Source organism: Lagopus leucura, unplaced genomic scaffold (assembly GCF_019238085.1).
Source record: "Lagopus leucura isolate 7727_CA_CO unplaced genomic scaffold, USGS_WTPT01 Super-Scaffold_100001, whole genome shotgun sequence".
Taxonomy (NCBI): Eukaryota; Metazoa; Chordata; class Aves; order Galliformes; family Phasianidae; genus Lagopus; species Lagopus leucura.
In genome coordinates, this window is record NW_024962262.1 from 58,098,824 (window position 1) to 58,119,924 (window position 21,101).

At 37.8% G+C, this 21,101-nt stretch overlaps 2 long non-coding RNA genes across 2 annotated transcripts; one reads left to right on the forward strand and one right to left on the reverse strand.

Annotated features, from left to right (window-relative positions):
• Nucleotides 1-1,747: 1,747 nt before the first annotated feature.
• LOC122178140 lies at nucleotides 1,748-8,018 on the forward strand. Its single transcript, XR_006178241.1, has 5 exons — nucleotides 1,748-1,801; nucleotides 2,137-2,256; nucleotides 5,935-6,005; nucleotides 7,197-7,244; nucleotides 7,822-8,018. It is a non-coding gene; the product is annotated as an uncharacterized LOC122178140 (long non-coding RNA).
• Nucleotides 5,326-15,226, reverse strand: LOC122178141. Its single transcript, XR_006178242.1, has 3 exons — nucleotides 14,930-15,226; nucleotides 7,271-7,399; nucleotides 5,326-5,527 (listed from the first exon to the last, which is right to left on the reverse strand). It is a non-coding gene; the product is annotated as an uncharacterized LOC122178141 (long non-coding RNA).
• Nucleotides 15,227-21,101: the final 5,875 nt, after the last annotated feature.

Below are 21,101 nucleotides of genomic sequence, written 5' to 3' on the forward strand. Positions count from 1 at the left end.
GTCAACCCAAAATGATTCAATAATGGAAAAAGGCCATTTTTCCTCTATTTTCAAGCCAGCTCTGTGCAGCCAGCCTTTTCTCCAACACTGAAAAAGAATGTTAAAGAATCTTTTCTTTCACAAAATCTTCTGTTATTGAAGGGACTATGGGTAAGAAATGGCTAAAATACTCTAATACATATTTAAAAAGGCACGGTGCAAAGGAGAAGAGGCTTTAGGAATTGGACGATCCTATTCAGGTAAGACCTTTATTCTCAAGACATATGTTGTCAGCACAGAATGATCTCACAGTGTCCTCTGGAATCACTCAATACCATTTCAATACCCTTTTCCAAAGTGACATATATGATTTTATGTGACAATCTGCAATTTAGATATATTAGAAGTGCCCTCTTAATGAAGAACCTCCTTGACAATTTATTTTCTCAGATAATTCCAAACAATTCTGGTCTAAACATCTCTAGAACCAGTTTGTAAATACATATATATATATATATATATATATATATATATATAAAGCTCATGCTTTTATATGGGATTGATTTTCCTTTCTTTATTCTTCTAAGAGTTGTATGGAAACACCGATATTACATATAAATCTGTCTTCTACAGCCTGTTGCTGATGTGTCCATCTCTGCCTTCATGGCTGAATGGCAGAGCTTTGAGTACATCCCGAGACATTTAAGATTGTTTATACTACTGAAAAAAAAAAAAAAAAACCCAAAAAAAAACAAACCCACACTCTAGTTATACAAGGCTAGATTACACATGTAAAATACATTGCTATTTATACATAAAATGTTTACAAAAGAATTACAGAGACAGTTGCATTGATGTTCACAGGCTATTTTTCTGATATTTTATGAATGTGATAACTGTAAAGCAAAGAGGTTTTGAAAGACAAAATACATTTTACATGTTTTTCACTTACAAATGCAGCCAAATCAGATAAGAAATATTTTCCATTGCTAAACTGTGCCAAGTATGTTAACTAACAGTACAGTTCATAGGGGTCTCAACTGAAAATAGCTGTTCTAAATATGTGATCAGATTACATTTGCAAAAGCACAGTGAAAGCTACCTGGAAAGGCTGCCTTTCATTTTAAATTGTAATGTTTTCATACAGTGTCACATATACTGGTTACTGCTTCCACTTCCCATTGGGTCTGCTTCCTTTCTCCCAGAACTAATGATTAAGCAGCAATTCCCAGCATTTTGGGGCATACAGACCAGACCAATTTAATTACAGTGTATGTACTGAAGCTCTGATTGCTGCCTCTTGGTTGGAAGTACTGAGCAGACATAGATTGCCCATTTCTTAGCAAGGGATTTAGGATTAAATACACAAATAGGGAAAAGCTGTGTCCCTGTGTTTGAATCATCCTGGTCATCCATTTGCTAAACAAATAACTAGAAACTGCTGCTCCTCTTCATGCACATATGAGTAAGAAACATGACCACAGATATCCTTGCTGTGACTCCACACTGACACATTGCACTCTGGTAGTATATCTGCAGAGGGAAACTGCAGCACCAAGAGGAACACAGGATAACTCCCCTTCTCACCTCTCAAAGAGTTAGAATTCTCCATCCCAACCCAGCTGCTGCAATCAGCATCAGCAACACCTTCCTCCTACACAGGCTGAGGAAACTACATGGTTAGTCACAATTCACAGCTGAAATCACCACCTGTAAGCAACTGATTGTTGTCAAATAGCTACACAGCGGGATGCTAACATGCCACCAAGGCTGTTTGGCTGGGAAGCTGCTTGTTGGGGGCCTTCTGGCTTTTCTCCATCAGGTTGCTCTCCTGGGGTGGTCCTGCAACAGCATGTGTGCAGGGACACTGCTGAGATGAAAGAGGGTAGTGTGGTGGGTCCAAAATCGGCTCCAGCAGGTGGTAAAAGAGATCTGATCGATTACATGGAGTGTTTAAATAATCTCTTGATAACCCTTTTCTGTACATGTTTTTGTTTAAAACTCAGCAGCATCAATGGTGCTCAGAGACTGAGGAGGAAATGAAAGCAGTGAGCTGTCTATCCATCAACACATTGTTCTGCTCAACCACAGGCTGTTGTTTTTATTAAGAGCAGCATCTTACATAATTACAAATCTTGTTGTCTTGTCTTTTCCCAGAACGTTGTGTTTGAAAAGCTGAACAGAAGCTTTGGGGAGAGCTCAACACTGAGAATTACCAACACACCTGCTGCCTGTTTTGATGTGAGCACCAAAGTACAGTGAGATATAAGAACCAAGGTTAGTGTACAGAGTTTTGAAATCTTATAGGGCAGTTGGCACTGGGCTGCCTTGTTTCACAGACTTGGACAATGAGCTGCCCAGGCAAGGGTGGCCTCTGGTTACCATCTGCCCTTAGGTGCAGCTGCCATGCAAGTGATGAAGAGTAAGAGCAGATTTGCAGAGGTGACCTTTTTCTCATTCCCAACATCACAGACAAACGTGTGGTGTAATAGGCTGAAGAAACTCTTAATGCTGCCTTATAACTCACTTGAATGAGCAGGGTAATTTTTCTGCTGACCGGTTTTCCCAGGATGGTACTACACCTCCCTTGAAGGCAGTGCTAAGGGTACATTGTGTGATAGCTGCAGCTCTGTTGGTGCTATTTCTTCTCACTTTTGTGCACATTTGTGTTTGTTTACCTGTGAAATCCAGCTTAGCCTCTTGAGCTCCTTACACTGAGCCCAGTCACATTGCATCCAAGGGAATTATTGGTACCTCTGATTGGATTCATTTGATCTAACTTTGGACTTTTCTAAACAAGTACAAGGTTTTTATCCAATCTTTTCACTCTGAACTCCCTTTCCAGTCAATAGAGAGAAAGTTTCAGTATGCTATTTATCTAACCAGCAGGAAGTTGGAACTAAATGATCTTTGAGGTCCCATCCAACTCAAGCCATTCTACAATTCTATGACTGTGCTATAGAGAGCTGGGTTCCCTCCGCTGACTAACTCTCGTGGTACCAGCTCAAATGCTGCCTCTCCTCCTGCAAGTATCTCCTTCAGATACATAGCCATGGAGTAGAATGGAAGTATTTTCCAGATGCATCTTTCTTCTTTTCTTATACTGTCTGAAAAAAAGTCAGTTTCCTGAAAAACATTTTAAGTTATTTTGCCCTATCACCCAACGGATCACTTGTCACTTCTTAAAGAATCCATAAAGTATCCCATCTGGGCTTTTTGCTTCATCTAAACTGAAATATTTCAACCCTATACCCTTCTTTCCCCAAGGTGAAATTAAGTCTTCCAAAATTTTCTGTGGGTCCTTTATGATTTTAGACATGTTGTCTGTTTCTTAAGTAACTTTCAATAACTCTCTAACTCAGTTCTGATATCAGGTTGTGTTTGTTGTTGTTTTGTTTCTTTGTTGCTTTCTTATTTGTTTGCTTTTTTTTTTTTTAATACCAAAATCACACGTAAATCTCCTCAGAACAGAAATGTTTAAAGCTATGCTCATAGTTTCTTCTCATAGTAGATATTTGGCAGTTTCTTTTCCTGACCGTAAAATATAATTGCCACAGTTGTACACACTTTATTGCTTTTCTCACAGTGATTCTATTGTATTAGTGCCAGAGCTTATTCAGTTTTCTCTTTTAGGATCACATTTTTCCCACGTATAACGATACCTTCCTTTGTGAAATGCATTAAAATATCATAAGGAAGGTATCTTGTCTAAGTTTGAATACACGTAACTCAATGCACCCTTGTTTTCCAAGGTTTCCCACCCAGCTCTGCCTCTTCTGAGAACTATCATGAAGCACTGACCTCTAGCAAAGTATTTCCCTGTAGATCAGTTTACTTCCTATTTGATTCAGTCTCTTTCTTTGGAAAAACATAGTGCTTTTTTCATCCTTAGAATCCTCCTCCGTTATTAACTCTGCTTGTTTCCCAGTCACATCTTACCCATGCAGGCTGTGGTGGGATTACTTAAAAGTGAGAAAACAGCTTTTGTTCTGTATTGAACTACACTACTGTACTGGTGGGAGAAGCAATTACGTTTAATAGAAGCTGTGGTTTGCTATTTGAGGTGTATAGTAGTCTCACTGGAGATATTATGCTGAATCTTACATGCAGATCTGTTACATGACAAAACTCTACAACTGGTGCATGCTTTCTAATGTTAGAAGGCTTTAGAGGACTTCCTTTTCAATTACTAATCAAATTGTTAAGCATGGTGTGTTTTCTGCACCCTGAACTGTGCTTTAGTCTTCAGTGCAGCCAAGTTAATGTTGCTATCAAAATTGTAACTTTGCACGGGAGAGATTTTTGGTATGTCAGATTCACACGATTATCATAAGCATACATTCACTAGCTACTAACAAGCTAACTAACACCACTTTTCCTTTCTGTGGGCCACTTCTGCATCAGGAGTAAATCTGCATTAAATCAGCTGACAGGAATCCCACCAAGTTATGATGACCACATTTATCGCATTCTCTCCATGTTTTGCGTGCAAGGAATCACCTGATTTCCTGGTGATCACATCTGACATTGGGCAAGGGAGGTGAAGAGCTTGAGTTTCAAAGTTCTTAAAATGTCTCTTGCATTCTATGCCTTTCACATCCCTATTTTCCCTTTCTATTTATTCTTTTTGCTTTCAGTTAATCATATTTTAATGAAAGGTATAACTCAGTAATTTTCTTTCATCTTTCTCTCTAGCTTCCACAGATTAAAACCCAGAAAAAAAAAAAAGAAGTTTGGAGCCACCATGACCCTTTCAAAATAATGTACTCCCACCAACCAAATAAAGTCTAATTCCTAAGTCATGCTGCAGACCCTAAACCCCTCACACAGGACACCTCCTTTATCAACATCTATCTACATCAACATCAAACCAAGTTCTGTTCTTACCTTATAAATTGATTTTGGATGCTAGTCAATCTCCTCAAGCCAAACTACAGACTGTTGGCTTTGGCTCAGTACTGTTGGCTGACACAGCTCTCTATCATGTCCTAAAAGTGTTAAGATAGTTCAAACCTCCAAAGATGGTATTATCTCAGAGAAGAGTACAGCATCCTCCCAGAGGATTTACTCTTAGAAAGCTACTTTAGGTTAAAGAAACATCTTACATCTTCCCTATCAGATGATAGTGAATCAACAACCCCATTGATTATGAAAATGGAAAGGACTTGACATATTAACTTTACATGGCATTGGTTAATGATTTTGCATTTCTCCCACTTTAAGCAATCAAAATAAGTCAGCCTCCTTCAGTTCTGCTAATATCTTTATTTTGTTGTTTACAGTTTTATATCATTTAACTGAGCACTGTGACATTTTGGCTATAAAGATATAGGAAAGTCTTACATTTTTCAAAAAATTATGGAAGCCCTTTCAGTGCTTTTAGGTTCAAAATATATATATATTTTTAAACCTCTCCAAATGCTGAAAGTGAATTTTGCAGGACACTGTTCACTGAAGAGTGGCTGTGGTAAATCAGATGCAAAATGCTTCTCCCCTTCAGTACACTACGTCCATGATCAGTGCAGTGAAGACACTGAAAATACTGCACCTAAGAAAAATGAAAAGAAAAATTGACATGCTAAGAGCTACAATACAAAGAACCACTGAGATGCAGTTTCTTTAGAAAACATTTTGCAAATAAAATAAAAATAGTTGTAACTGGTATGTGCAAAAGAATCTCAAAAAGAAATGACCAACTAAATCAAACCTCTTTAGGTGTCCCTAAGGATATCTCACTGCACTATTTTTTATTTTTTTTAAAGTGTCTTAATGTGAAAAGTAATTGGCAGAGGAAGAAGCAACACAGGGCAATTATTTAATCAATTGAGGTCTATCTACTTGGTATTAAGTTCAAAGTTATGATGACATCGAATTTACCTCAAAAGCAGCAGGTCAAAATTAACTTACTTTATGGCAACTACAATACCTTCACTTATTGTATTTGTGCTTTTACAGAGAGCTGGCTTAGAAACTACAGTTCTGTGTTCTAATGTGCATGGAAACTCTATTATGCAAGAAGAACACAAGTAAGTATATTGGTGATTTAAGGGATCTGCTAAGGGATCCACCTCCTAACTCACCTTTAACCAGAAGGTCATGCAATAACAGCCAAATTACTCTGACCCTTTGCTAAATTCAACATATTTGCTCACTGGTTGACTGTTACTTTATATGCCATGACCACCTCCAGTCTATTCTACTAGCTAAGATCTGGTACACTGATTACAGCAATTGAATACAGACCTGACCACTCAACTAGAGAACTATTCATACACACCTGTCTGATGCATATAATATAATATAATGCATAGTTTGAGGTGATTCACTTCCCACCTTTATTATTGTACTCATATGTAATTTGTGAACTGTGCCCATAAAGGCAAAAAAGTTCACTAGTGGTGTTACACGGTTGTAAACTTGATACCATCTTTTTCCTCACCAGTGTAAATGCAGCTAATAACTTCATCTTGTACTGCAAATAAGATTGATTTATTATGCAAATCAAAACCACTCCAGTGGATAACAGTGAATTCTCTTTTATGCAACTAGCAGGGAAAAGCATGTTTCAAATGTGGAAGAATTATGTGGTGCTGAGATTCTGCTAATGCTAAGGGCAACCTTTGACTGTGCACAGTATGTAGAGACTTGCTCCCAGGAGAGGAGCTATCAGATGCATGAAGACTGCAGGATGTGGCCCCAGCTTCTTTCCAAGCCATGTGGGATGTACTGCTTCCAAACCCACAGGCTTGCTTCAGCTACTTCACACTGTGCAATAACATCTGTTTTCAGTGACAGCACAAGCCCTGACCAGATGCTTAACTCTTAGATGTACCTATTTTAAATGAATAAAATTGAAACAACTAGTTCCCTGAAAAGTCGTATCTAGTGGGGCTGTGACACCCTGTATTTCTTGTTCCCATTCACTCTTGTGTGAATTCTCTGATGTTGATGGAGTGCAAATACTATTACATTATTGAGTACTTCAGAATGGAGCGAGTACACACTGCAAACCTACAGTGTTTCTGTTCCAAAGTCTGTAGTAGGTTAGTACACGAATACCTCTGATTATTTCTAGCACCTGTAATTAATCTTCCAATTGCAGTCTGGTATTTAACGAATCCACAGAAGCCAAATAAAGAAGGAACAATACATCAACGTATCTGAAATATCATGAAAATAATAGTATTGTTTGAACTCTCTGTGTTTCCTTCTTGCAGATACTGGCTCAAACATCTGTCTTCGTACTGATGCAGCAGATATGTAAGGTATGCAGATATGCCACTCCACTTACATGGTTGACAATTTCACTTTTGCTTCTGTTTTTTTTTGGCTTCCACCAAGTGGATGGGTTGTGTTGGTGGTTGGACTAGATGATCATAGTAGTCTTTTCCAACCCTAGAGATTCTGTGGTTCTATGTCACTAAGGAAGAATGAGGAAAGAAAAATATTAGTTACATATGTGGAAGCTATTTTTAACATTCTATACTGAACAGGTAAGACATTAAGTTGATTTTGTGAATGCTACTTAACTGAACTTGAAAAAATGAGTCATATACTAATCAGGTTCTACAAATATCCTTCCTCAATGACAAGCTGAGTCATTTTTGCATTAAGTGTATTTTAAAGAGCTTAAAGATATACACTGTTCAGTTGTGGAATATTTGTTATAATGTTCCATGTTATTGTTGAAATACACAAATACATTAGTGACAAAAAGGGGAGATAAGAGGCACAGAAATCTATTTACATCAGAGATGAAATACACGTAGAGGTACAGGCTAGCTATTCCACTGCATACAGTACCTACAAAGAAATGTCTTTTTTTGTTTGTTTGTTTTCCAGAGAAAAGGCAGTTTGGAAGAATGCTGAAGAGCTTGAAGTCACTTAAATGTAACATACCTACTAAAATACACATAGCGATTAATGTTATTGTGATACAAATTGACTAGTTTGTAAAAAAAATTGTAGGACCACTGTTGAAAGCCACTGTGTTTTCCTTTGCTCCTCCGAATTAATATCCTACAGAAACAGAATAGTAGTTGAAGAAGATTTCTACATTAATAGCATTATGGTTGTGGTAATAGTAACTGCAATGGCAGCTGCATAAACAAAATGTGGGAATGAAGAAAAAGAAAAGTTCATAGTAAAACAGGAAGCAAAGGCATCAAACAGAAGAAAAAAAAAAACAGATGGGAATCCTGGCTGAGGTAGAAAAGTTTGAGGTTAATATTTAAAACATGTCCTCACTCTGCATGTTTTAAAGGTGTCCATTTCCTTCACATGGGTACACTAAGCAGAAACATGTAATATCCCTCACAAAGGAAGAAACTCGTAGACAGCAGTTGTCTCTCTTTTCTGCTTAACAGCTGCACAATATCATTTTTCTCTGTACTCTCAAAGTATTTATGTACCTTTGAACTCTTCAGAAGTAAACAGGGGATTTGAGACAGGGGAGAAACTAACAGCATTTATGGGGACATGATTTGTTAATGTCACATTGTGAAGAAAATTAAGGGAAACTTTGAAGAATTATAATTTTAGGCCCTGTTACACATCACAGGATATATTAAACTTGAGTTTGCAGATTACAAGCAAATTAGTAGAGTCACCACCCTTGGCCTGATACTCCTTGGCAAATGATGATATTCAACAAGTTACCTCACACAGTTTTACACAAAGAAAATTCTTTGCAGAGAGCAGTAGTATTTATGAAATCTCTTCCATGCCAGTGATATGACTAGAACTTGAATAAATAAAACCAATGAAAATATCCACTAGGAATAGCAAAGCTGTAAAATATTTTTTCCACTGGGTGTTTACTTGGCTTACTCTTATTTGGAAGTATATCTAGTTAAGAGGCAATTCCAGATGTACATAAGAAAAGATTTTCATTTCCTTCCCACCCTTCCACCTCCCTGCCAAATAAAAAGACATTTTAAGTATTTTAAGTACATTTAAGTTAGAAGGCTTTGTTTTCCAAAATATACATCTGTCTTCCTCAGCAAAAAAACCAAACCAAACCAAAACAAACAAACAAAAAAAACAAAACAAACAAACAAAAAAAACCAATGAAGCTTCTTTGGAACTTCCTGATGTATTTTGTAACAGCCCTGAGGTGTTCCTAAATTCATCTCTCTACCATGGAATACAAGAAGCCCAGCTTGTTCCTGTGAGGGACTACTCTGTTATTAAGCTATTCAGCTGTAATGAACAGAGTTAAGAGGTCAGCAGAGACTGGCCAAGGTTTAAATGCTGATGGACATTTTCCACCACCTCTGTGAAATTCTGCTACTGGATTTGATCAACCTGCCATTTTAGTGGAACATTCTTCTTTACAAAGTGAACAATTTAGGGATTATTCCTGGTAGCGTTGCTGCAGAATTCATGTCCTTTTTTGCAGGCCAACTGAATTTAACAAACAAAGCAAAAGCAAAAATTCATGTGACAAGTTTAACTGACCTTAATAGAGAATCACATTTCTTCTTCAAGAATCATGAATTGCTCTAGAAGCAATTCAAAGCTAATGCAACTTTTGAAGTGAAGTCATTATTGTTAAGTGTTTACTAAGTAGTTATTATTTCATCCCTATGCTATCCAACAATGTATTTTCCTCACTGGATTCCTCATGGGCCACAGAAGGCTTCACCACATTTGTACAAGGCTCATATGCAGGCCACAAATGCCTTGACAGTGGTGAAGAAGGAGCACTGCTTCCCCTTCTTCTGTGCTAACAGAGCCTATTCAAATCTCACATGATCATAGAAGTGAACTTTCCTGGTCTCTGCAGAATGCTTTCAGCTTATGTTTATGTTTAAACTTATGTTTAACAGGTTGACCATCCATAAACAGAACATATGGAGCTCCACAGTAATGGGCTAAACTGGTCATTCGCAAAAGACTTTAAACAGAGACCCTGCACTGTCTGGACAGAACATCATGGACCCTCTAGATAAACAATGACAAGTTCTGGAACTAAGTTATGCACTTTAACATATTGTAGTTGCTTTTAGTTGACATTTTAATAAAATATTTTATCCAAATACTAACAAGATAATTTTACAGAAATTACAAAACCAAAACAGCAAAGCACTTCTTATAGATAACTTCTTGTAGACCTGTGCAACAGTACATTCTTTATTCATATATGCTGAATGAAGAAAACGTATTTGAGTCCAAGATTGTGAGTATCTATGATGATGGAGACTCCATCACCTCCCTGGACTACCTGCTCCACTTCATACAGTTACACCAAGGCATCAGAATCACAGAATCACAGAATCATTAAGGTTGGATCTAAGAATATCTAGTCCAACTCCAGCCCATCCCCACCATGCCCAGTGACCATGTCTCTCGGTGCCACATCTCCACGTTGCTTGAACACCTCCAGGGATGGTGACTCCATCACCTCCCTGGGCAGTCTGTGCCACTGCCTCACCACTCCTTCTGAGAAGAAATTTTTCTGGATATCCATGCCTGATTGAAGCCCCTGTTCCATCAGGGCCTTTCTTTTTTTTCACCCAAGCTGCATGTCTTCCCTAGATAGCAGCTGAGGCTTGGAAGCTTGCTTATGCCTTTCTCCACCCAAGCAGGAGACCACCAAAATAGTCAACCTACTCCAAGCAAGTAGGCTTTTCTCCCCAGGTTCAGTTTGTTGTGGTCAGTTGCTGGGGATGGCTCTGTCCCACCCTACAAATGCAATGCCCAACTCCAAAGACATATCACTCAGCACATGCCTTGGAAACCCAAACCCTGTGCTCTCCAGTTGCACTTGTGTCTCCTATTTTGAATGTAGATGTGTGCCTGCCAACCTGGAAAACACGGGAAAGGGGAGTGCCTGACTGTGCCCCTCACAGACCTCTGGAGACCTGAAGCCATTTGGACTGGGTGTATTTATAGAGAATTTGATTATTGAATCTAAGCAAGTGTCTGTCCTCATTAAAGTCATGATATAGAACAGCTCCTAATCTTGCAGAGGTAAGCATTTAAGATTACAAAAAAAATACTGAGTTTGGGAAAATGTCAGAAGTTGTCTGACATGCCTCATTTTTTTTTCCCTTACAAAGAATTGTTAGATTGTGTCACATTATTAGTCTGTTTTCCATTGCGTGTGACAATCATTAAAATTAATATACATTTATAATCCATACTTAAAATAGAAAATGCCTATTTGGGTTATGCACATATAGCCTATTAAGCTCTGAACTGCTTGCTGGTTAACACATTTTATTATATTCCCAAAGATTTAATTCTACATATGGATCAAAGAAAGGCAGGTAATTTTCAAGAGCAAAAACATCTATAGAGAAAATAGCGAAAATGAAAGCTGTACTCTTACAGGTTCTTGTTCATGCAAAGGCAGGTTTCCTTCTCCGAGGCTCATACAGATTTCCCACCCCATTTATTTTGGGATGGGGAAGACTGACAGGATTTTCACTACTAATAATTCCCTTTTCTCTGTCATGGTCTTGGAGCATCATTCCAAGCTAAAGAACCTTCTAGGGAAAGAAGTTCGCAGAGACCCTTGGTCCAAGCAGATAATAAGCGAGCTGCCAAACTCCTCAGAAACCATTAAATAAGATTGGCGCTCAGCAATCAGTCTTACATAGTGACTAAATCACAGCCTCAATACAGAAAATGCACTCATCAGAACTCAACTGGACTTATAAATTTTCTTTCTGAAATAAAGAATTAACTATGTTGTATGCCTTTCAAAGAGCTTCCATTCAGAAGTCTTTAACTGTATCTCCCCTAGCATTCTTTCCTTCATCCCCTGGGTTTCATTTGCAAATGTGTTCTTGATTATAAGAAGAAAGACACTGCCACACATAAGCTCAGCAGCCTATTGTAATCACAGCTGTGCCAACAGGGGAACACTGGAGTTCCTAGCACAAATATGAGACACAAGAGTTGGTACACACTAAACTCCTCTTCTGCAAATCACCGACCTTTTTCAAAATGTCCCTTTTATTGCCAAACAGAGCCAAAATAAAATTTTAAAAGTGAAATAAAGAAGAGAGGATAAATGGAATGGGATTCAACATGTGGCTTCAAATATAAAATAACTATTTTACAATCACATTTAAAGACATCTTTATTTAATGTTTTTCTTCAAACTTGCTCCACATTTAACTTCTACAATGTATTGCGTCTGATTTCCTGACCAAATTATAATTTGCAACAAAGTTATGAAGCACCAGATCTTTTAACACTATGAAAAAATGTATTAGTCTTCCTCCCAAATGTTTTGCTTCTAGTAACACATTTCCAGGCAGAATCAAGAAAGCAAATCACTTATATCTAGATACCATACTAGAATAAGTCATTCGTAATTGCATGAACACATAAACTGTGCAAAGAGATTTTTTGATAGAAATGAAGTAAAATTTTCTCCACTGCTGCTTCTGTAAAAGCACTGTATTGAGAAAATCCACTCTTCTAATTCACTCAGGCCTCACTCAGATCCAGACAACAACCTCAAATTATTGCTGCAGACAATCTGGCAATGCGAGTTTTTGTGGTGAAATTTAGAAATGCAGATTCTCCTCAATATTTTTCATATTAAACAAGAATGAATTATAAAACGTTGCACAAGAACATATTTAAACATAAAGTGGAAAAAGAAAGAAAGGAAGGGAAAAGACAAAGTAACTCACCATTTTATCTGTGTTTTTTTTCCCCACTTTTCTAACACAGGAAATGAACCATTTTTTCCTTCTTTATCATTCTCCTTCTGCTTACTGCTCTCTGCTTTTTTCAACATACATCATTTCTGCCTGTTTCACAGACTATCAGTTGTAGCTGAAAGATCAAAACCTCTCTTTGAACATAGAACTTCCTTCAACAGAGATTCAACACAGAACCTCCTTTAACGGAATTTCATAGTTTTCTTCCTATGTTGATACATACACAAAATTGTAACCTTGGATATTAGACTTTTTCAGGTAGAGATCACAGTTGTCTGATTTTGTGAAGCGCAGAAAACAACAGCTACAAAATTTCACAATAAATACAAAAAAATGTACTGTGGAACAGTATTTAAGTACTGCAAGCCAGTGGCATGATAGCGAGGAGGCTGAAAAGGAAAAAAACTGGTTTTTTATTAAGATCATTAATAACATCCAAGTCAATCATTTCCTGACAGTTAACGACCAGATGGATTAAGACCCCCTCCAGATGGCTGTTAACTGCCAGGAAATAGCCAACTCATTGGCCATTGGTGCTTTAAACACCATTTGGATACTGCTTTTCATTAGTCATATTCACATGATGTTATTATGCACTAAGCGCCTGAATGCAGTACAAAGCCTTACTTTCACAAAACGATAGAACAGAGTGTGGGTACAAAAACAGCACAAACAGATGTGTTTCACTTATGCAGAACTATATTGCTCCTAGAACCAGAAGAATGTGATGATTATGGAAATCACTGAAGAGACAGTCATCATTGCAAGCTTCCACATACTAATCCACTTACATTCCTTCTCTTATGTCCAGGCTGGACCACCCCAAGGGGTGAAAGGTTAGTCTCCATGTCAAATCATCTCATGGTTTCCCTGCTAAGATGTTCAAAAAAGTATGCGACTACTGAGATTAGGTTACTCAATCAACATTAACAGGACTAAGACAAAAATTCCAGAGCACAGAAAGAGCAATCGTATGGTCTTTGGGTACACACACATATTAACACATTCAAAGAGGGACTAAAATATTTCTTTCAAACAGTCTTTAGACACAGAGAAGTACTGTTGTTTTCTTTTATCATGTGCCGTATGTACATATAAATACTTCAATTACTATTGATGAAAAAATTCTGTAGTAAGACTAACTGACCAACCCATAATTAATCTAGCTTGATTTGTCATAAAGTCTCCAAAGTTGTAGATAGATCATTAATCTGTCTTTGAAAATATTTATCTGATTCTCCTTAAAAACATACATGCTAACAAACATCGTAACATCTATGAAGCGAAAAGTGAACTGCTTGTGAAGTTATAGGTAAAACAAGGGAAAAAATCTGTTAATGTTATTTACAGAAGATAAAGCTAGTGAAGAGCTCAGAAGATTTTCTGCAAAATTAAACATCAGATACCCTCAAGGGTATCCCATTGTAACACACAAGTCTGAAGCTGAACCAAAGCTTACTCACTGTGAGAAATCTGCTACATAACACTACAGGAGCTAAAGTTACTAGAACACTCAGGCTCTCTTTAGTCCTCGGTTCCAGCAAGGCCTTCTTGACAAGCTCTCACACACTACATATTTCATTTTCCTGAGCTTTGTGTCCTGAATATGCCAAAACTAGTTTCTACCACATGCTGCAGATGTGTTAAATTTGTGGAGAGGTCTTGTTCACACCAGGGCAAAGTTGTTCTCTTGAAAGGGAGGATTTTCTTATTACTTTCTTCCTTTTTATTTTCTGTGTTACATTACTACAGTAGATTATATCTTTAACATGTTTGCTGAGGTCTTCATAGCAGGGAGTTGCAATTTAAAATAAGGCAGTTTATTTTTTTGTTGTTGTTTATAGCGGTGAAATGAGTAACTCAAAAACTGCCCGAGATTCTGTGATGCTTTCTGAAAAGCAGAAAAGCACAGAGAAATCCAGGTCTCAGAAGGAATCATTCTAGCAGTGTCTGAAAACAGATGATTTATAAAGGACAGAAGAAGGAATTCTTAGTAATGTCAACATGAAAAAAATTAGCAATTCAATACACAGCTATTGTGGGCTATTAAATTGATCCAGCAATGAATGGGGAGGGCTATTCACGGTGCACACAAACAACTAAAGCTGGCAACAGACTGAGTAGCCAGGAAATATAATCCAAACACCTTAATATCACTTCTGTCATGCCGCCTATCTTCACAGACGTGATAAACCCACAGCACAGCACAGCACACTATCACAGATTAGTGTTCTACTGACACAGTTCAGCCCCCAGCTGACACTTACCCATCTGTGATGAGAGATCCAGACTGCCCCTTCTGTACTCAGAGGGCTGCTCCTAGGTGCATGAGAGAAGACTCTGGATGATATGCAGAGGGCAAAATGCCACAGTTGGAGAAGGCAGGACTCCTTTTAATCCGTGCACTCTGCATTGATGTGCTAACGTGAGAGTAATTTCATATATCAGAAGCTCAAAACAGGCTTCTTATTGTAGTATATAGCAACAAATTATCCCTCCCAGAAATACTTTCCAATTTTTCATCTAGTTACTTGTTCTAATGATTTCTAAGTATTTGTTCTTTATATTCCCCGCTAGGCCTGCTCTGGTGAGCAATCAGCTGGTTTACTCAAAGCTTGATTACCTCATCCCTTTTTTAGCAAACAAGAGTCCCTGCCAATTATGGGGTGCAGATGTCTTACAGAGATTAATGCCAAAGAAGTAGAAAATGCTCCTCTGTGCACAGGCAGGAGAAATGCCAGAAACTTTATTTTTATAATGAGGAACCATGACTTAGTTCCAACTTTGAACAATTCAGACATAATGTAATCAAGCTATATCTGAATCTCACCTGCCTCGGGCAGACAGTACATAGAGAATATTCTCTTTCTTCATCTGATGATGGCAAAATATCTACTGTCTTCAGTATGGCCATAATTTCACTCCAATGTTTTTCAGGTATATATACTTAGGAATACCAATAGGGGAAAACCTGACAATGATATTTTCACAGTTAATTTTATTGACAGTAACATAAACATGGTCTTGTGTATATTTTTGCTGTGTGACTGAGTATTCATATAAGGAAACCCATGTGAAGATATTTTACAAAGCAACAGTCTGCAGTGCTATTGCAATAAAAGAGTGGTGCTGAAGAGAGCACTGTGGAGAACAAACTGGGAGATTGGGCTTTTTTTCTACAAAGAGTTCATAATGTGTGGAGCGTTCCTTATTTTCCCCCTATCTTGTGATACTTTTCAAGCATCTTTCCCCACTACTGGTCTGTTATAGATAAAAAAGTGGTTTTAAAAAAAAAAGGAAAAAAAAAAAGGTAATCTTTTATTTTCTTGTTAGGAAGGAGGAAAAAAAAACACACTCAAACCCATCACATGGACTTACTACAGTCCTGCCCAGAGGGCAGTAAATGTCTACACTTCCAAAGTCATAAACTTCCTGTTTCAAAAATGAACTGCTTTTAATTCAGATCTATTAAACTTCACAGCATTGGTAACCCCTTCCTGTGTGTTATCTTTCCTTTGGGTCAGTCTCTTAAATTATTCAGCTCTCCTGCATGCTAGAGACCGAATCCTTGACCAATGAAACTACCCTTGAACTTAGGTATCTGCAATAAGGCTACGCTTTGATCAGAGCCTTCCTTTACCTACAGGATGAATGAAACTAATAAAAAATATATCCTGCCCAAATGTTCATTTATTTGATCTTTAAGCGAGATCATCAAACAAACAAACCTGGTATAAGTAACCACCCTCCAATGGCCATTTGCCAAAGATGATCAAGGCCATACCACAATTCATGCTCTGCTTGTAGGCTGGGCAGCTGCTGTATTCCTTGCGTTGGTTCAAAGACATCCACTGAGAACAAGCATCTGATCTTAGAGAAAGAGCAAGGACACACAAAATCTGAGCAGTATGAGAAGATCTGAGCCTGAGGATTTTTTTTTAATCTAGCTATAGATTCTGTAACAGGAGAGACCATAAAATCCATATTGAAAATGTAGCTATATTTGTAGCTACAGCTGCCAACCACTAAAGCTTTTATTCAACAAACACATGAATTAAGATATTAGTGAAGGCTCCTACTTTCTACTGTACCCTGCTCATCAATATCCAGGAAACAAGACAGCAGAGAGTCAGTCATCTATATAAGAACTTGGTGCAAAATCATGGTCTTATTCTCTAATGTATTATATAAAGAAATAGATGAAGTTGGATAGATCATGTCTGCCGAGAGAGGTAGGCAGCCAAAATGCTCTTCACCTAAGTTAAAGCAACCTAATAAAGAGTACAGAAGACAGTCACCAAGGGTTCAACATACTGAATCTGCACATAGGGGCTTTCATCTGCTAAGACAAAATGTACCTTATCCCTATCTTGACAAGAAATAAAGGGCTATAAATAATAGCTATGGCAAATGTAATGCAAATAAATTCATGTTACCTTTGTTGCACAGCTTCTGAATAACATATTTTTAAAATATTCTAAAATATTGAATGTTTTTAAAGAATTCTTTACAGAAATCTTTAAAGAGCAGGAAACTCTTTCTATATAATACTTGTCTTACAAATAGCAAAATCTCTCTGAGGTTTCTCTGCAGAAATCCATTTAAAAATAATAGAGAATAACTGCCAACGATCTATCACCTTGGTCATAAAATGTTTCAAGTAGTTCATAAAATAGAACATTATGGGTAGTCAAAACTCTCAGTTGCAGCAGAAAAGTTACTAGTATCATCCAGCCACCATCAAATCTGGGAGTGCTAGTTTGAACAAAAACATTAAGAGGCCTCAGCTCTTCCCATACCTTATGTTTTCCCCATAGGCGAGGGAAGCATCACAGCTGCAGTGCAATGAGAAGCTTTGTGTTTAACTGTCGCATGTAAGAGAACTCACGGAAAAGTGGTAGTCATTTAATTAACGTTAGTGGTAAACATGTTATTTCAGTATGCATTCATCTTCCCCTCCCTCCCTCCCTCCATAGAGGTTATTCTTAATAAAGAGAATGAAGCCACAAAGTTGTGTATCTCTGCAAAGTAAATAAACAAGGTGAATATGAAGGAACTGTCTGTAACTACCTTTTGTCTTGCAGCAAGGGTGCTGGGAAAGGGTTCACATCAGTGGCAATGCAATGCTCAATTTTAGGGAGTTATTAAGTATTGATGACAAGTTAATAAACATTAATTCAGTACTCCTACTGAATTGGCAGAACAAATTGCAATGGCCTTATCAAGTATGAAAAATGCAAAAAGCCATGTGCGTTTTATAAAGAGAGTCAAAGAAACAATTACTTTCTGGCACTCCCATGACACTTGTACTGAAAGTAGTGGCTGCCTTAAGTTGGAAACAAATAGTGGACTCTCAACTTGCTTAAATTTATATAAGCTCTAGAACACTTCTCTGTGGTCCTCACTAAAATTGGCAGATAGTCAGAAAATCGTAAGTGGAAAAAAATGGTATCAGAAGTTTGGCTTTAAAGGAAAAATCAGGTAGTTTTCATGTTCTGCTAAGCCTACAAGACCTACTGTTTTCAGAAGGGAAGGAGCTGAAGAAGGCAGTAATCTTCTTCTTCATGATGATGCTGTCCTCAAACACATTTTTAGTAACATCCTCCAAATTAACATAAAGAATGGGAGCTCTTAAGCTTATGTGTAATCCTCATGGGAAATATTTTTAACTATATTCATTGTAGGGGCAACTGCAGCTCCAGTTCCATGCCAGTGCCTCTGAAAGTGTGTGGGAAAATAGGCTCCAGCCTTATCTGACACTTAGATGTGAAGGAGGATGACACAGCCTCCCCCAGGCCAGGCACTGCTCCTTAGCACAGGAAGATACATTTGGCTGTAGTTCATCTCTCATGTGAAATGTGACAGGATGAATTGGTTTGGACAGTACTTTGAAGTAGCTTCAATAACAGCATCAACAGAAATACAATTGTGGAAAGTGATCTGTGGAAAACTAGGTCTTGGTCCTAAGAACTGAGAGCCTGCCTGTTCTCTCAGCCTGTTCTATCATAGCATAGGGTAAAAAAAAGGCAACTAAACCTCTCCTCTCTAATGGCACCAGAAACCAGCTTCACTTGATCAAAAGCAGACATCTGCATCCAAGCTGCTTCCTGAGGTTGACAGTTCTAATTCAGCTTGACTGACAACTGAGACCTTTAAAATGGAGTGAAAATTTCCAAAAACCTTTCATATAGCATCAAGCCCATAACTATCCTAGGAAACACCCATCTGTGATCCTTGAAACATTCTTCTCCTTTATGTGAACATATACATGCTACATCTGGCATGAGGAACCATAAATCACCTCAGATTCTCCCAGATATTTTGGTATATTTGCTCACCCAGACAGCAAATTTATACCAATGGCAGAAAAAAAACAGTTGTGGATGCATTAAGTGGAAGCATCAGCTATGAATAGCGTTTCCACTGTATTACTCTGAGTTCCTGATTCTGTACATCTTGAACTTGGCTGCACCTTCTATCCTCCAGCACTATGCACATTGTTTCTTCTTGACTGCTTTCTGCCAGAAGTGCAGGATGCGTGGATGAAAAGAATGCAGCTAATACCACCCTTGACTTATAGAAAATCCTTCATCCTCTATCTTACAAAATCTCACTTGCAAAATTAATGTGAACTGGTGAGCATTAAAAATGTCACAGAGACTGAAAAATGCCATGAACACAAACCTAGGACAATGATAAATGGCTAAGTAAAGAGGCCATGGGAGACAGATAATGGAGGCTTTAGGGATTAATGTAAATCTGGTTTTATTTAAAGTACATATTTAGGATCAGGGAAAGTAGGAGGATATAAGATTCATGCGATTTGCCTCTGATCAAAAGCAAAGGATGAGAGCTTGGTGAAACCACACCATGGAGATCATACAATCTGTGTTGCTTTGCTTTGTTTTCTTTAAGTAACTTTCAACACACTTCTGGAGAAATGTTTGTATGCAAATCATAACATTTATTAACTTTTAAAAAATCTTACTGAAGACCTGCTGCTAAATTCCTTTTGGAAATGCTGTTATTTAAGTTCCAAAAAAAAAAAAAAAAAGGTGATAGGGATGGGATAACAAAAGCAATGCCAAAGACCAGAAGTGTCTAGTTGTTAATTGATGGGCCATTAAGAAACTGGAGGCACAGCTTTGGAAAAGGCCAACTTGGAATCTGTAGCCTCTAAGAAGATGGAATTATGCATAAAGATAGGAATCGTGCAACATTAGAGATTCCATAGCACAGAAGACATGAAAACATGTTGCAGTATATCCCACACTGCCTGGGCTCGTCAGCCTAATTTTCCATCTCTGGTCTCCTGAAACAGGAGGGTGGCTGTGTAGATACTGGCAGGCCTATCACAGCCTTACAGGCCTTTGCTCTTCTGAGAGATACAGGGCACAGGCCGTAATGGTTCACAGCTACAGAGGATGCAATTAACTGCCCACAGACACAGCTGATGTGGAGGCAGAGATGGGTTATTAGAGTCAACAGAAGGGAAGCCTGTTTCAACCGCATGAATGCATACACTGCAATTCATAGGATTTAAAAGCCACAAAAATGCTAAGAACAGCTTCAAGAGTAAGTTAGCACCTGAATCTTCTATCTGAAATCTGCGGTCTGAGAGATCAAGTTAATTATTAAAGCCTTTTATGCTCCACATTAAATTGTTCTCATCTTTATTATTATTACTAAGAAACTGCTTCAAAAAGGCAGTTGGAGATCTATGAGATAACCAAATGCATACAGTCAAACACTCCTCGGGAATCTGTGAGGAAAAAATAAGAGGCGGAAGAAAATTCAGGCAGACATCTTGATTTTGCACTGCTCTAGGCTTTGAATTTGGGATAAGCTCTGCTTTTTCTTTTCCTGTCAGCATATGGCAAAGATCAGCATGCTAACAGGAACATGACATGCTAGACATTACATACATGTCCACTAAAGGAAAAGGACTTGAAGCTTTTGCCTCGAACTGTTTTGAGAATCATTTTAAATAGACACATGTGGTAATTATACAAGGTATTGAGACACAGGGAAAAACAATTATTAAATAAATCAGTCCAGCATCTATCCAACTGAACAGTATCATTTTTTTCTTTTTTTTTACAACAAGCAACAAGCTTTATCTACTTCAGAGGAAGAGTGAGAAATCCCACACCAGACAGAGGAATTGTCTTTCTGCTTTATAACATAGACTGTCTGATACACAGAATAATGCATTTTAATAGCATTCTGAACCACGGCATTTTAAACCAATAGCACTACAACCCTGAATATTCTTATTAACCTTGTAATTCTGTCATATGACTTATGAATCTTATTATATTCCCAGCAACAACAACTGCCAGTGGCAATGAGTTCCAAAGACTAACTATATTTTTGGTAGAGAAAGCATCAGCTTTCATCAAACTGCAAACTTTTCATTTGCACTTGAGTGTCCCCTTC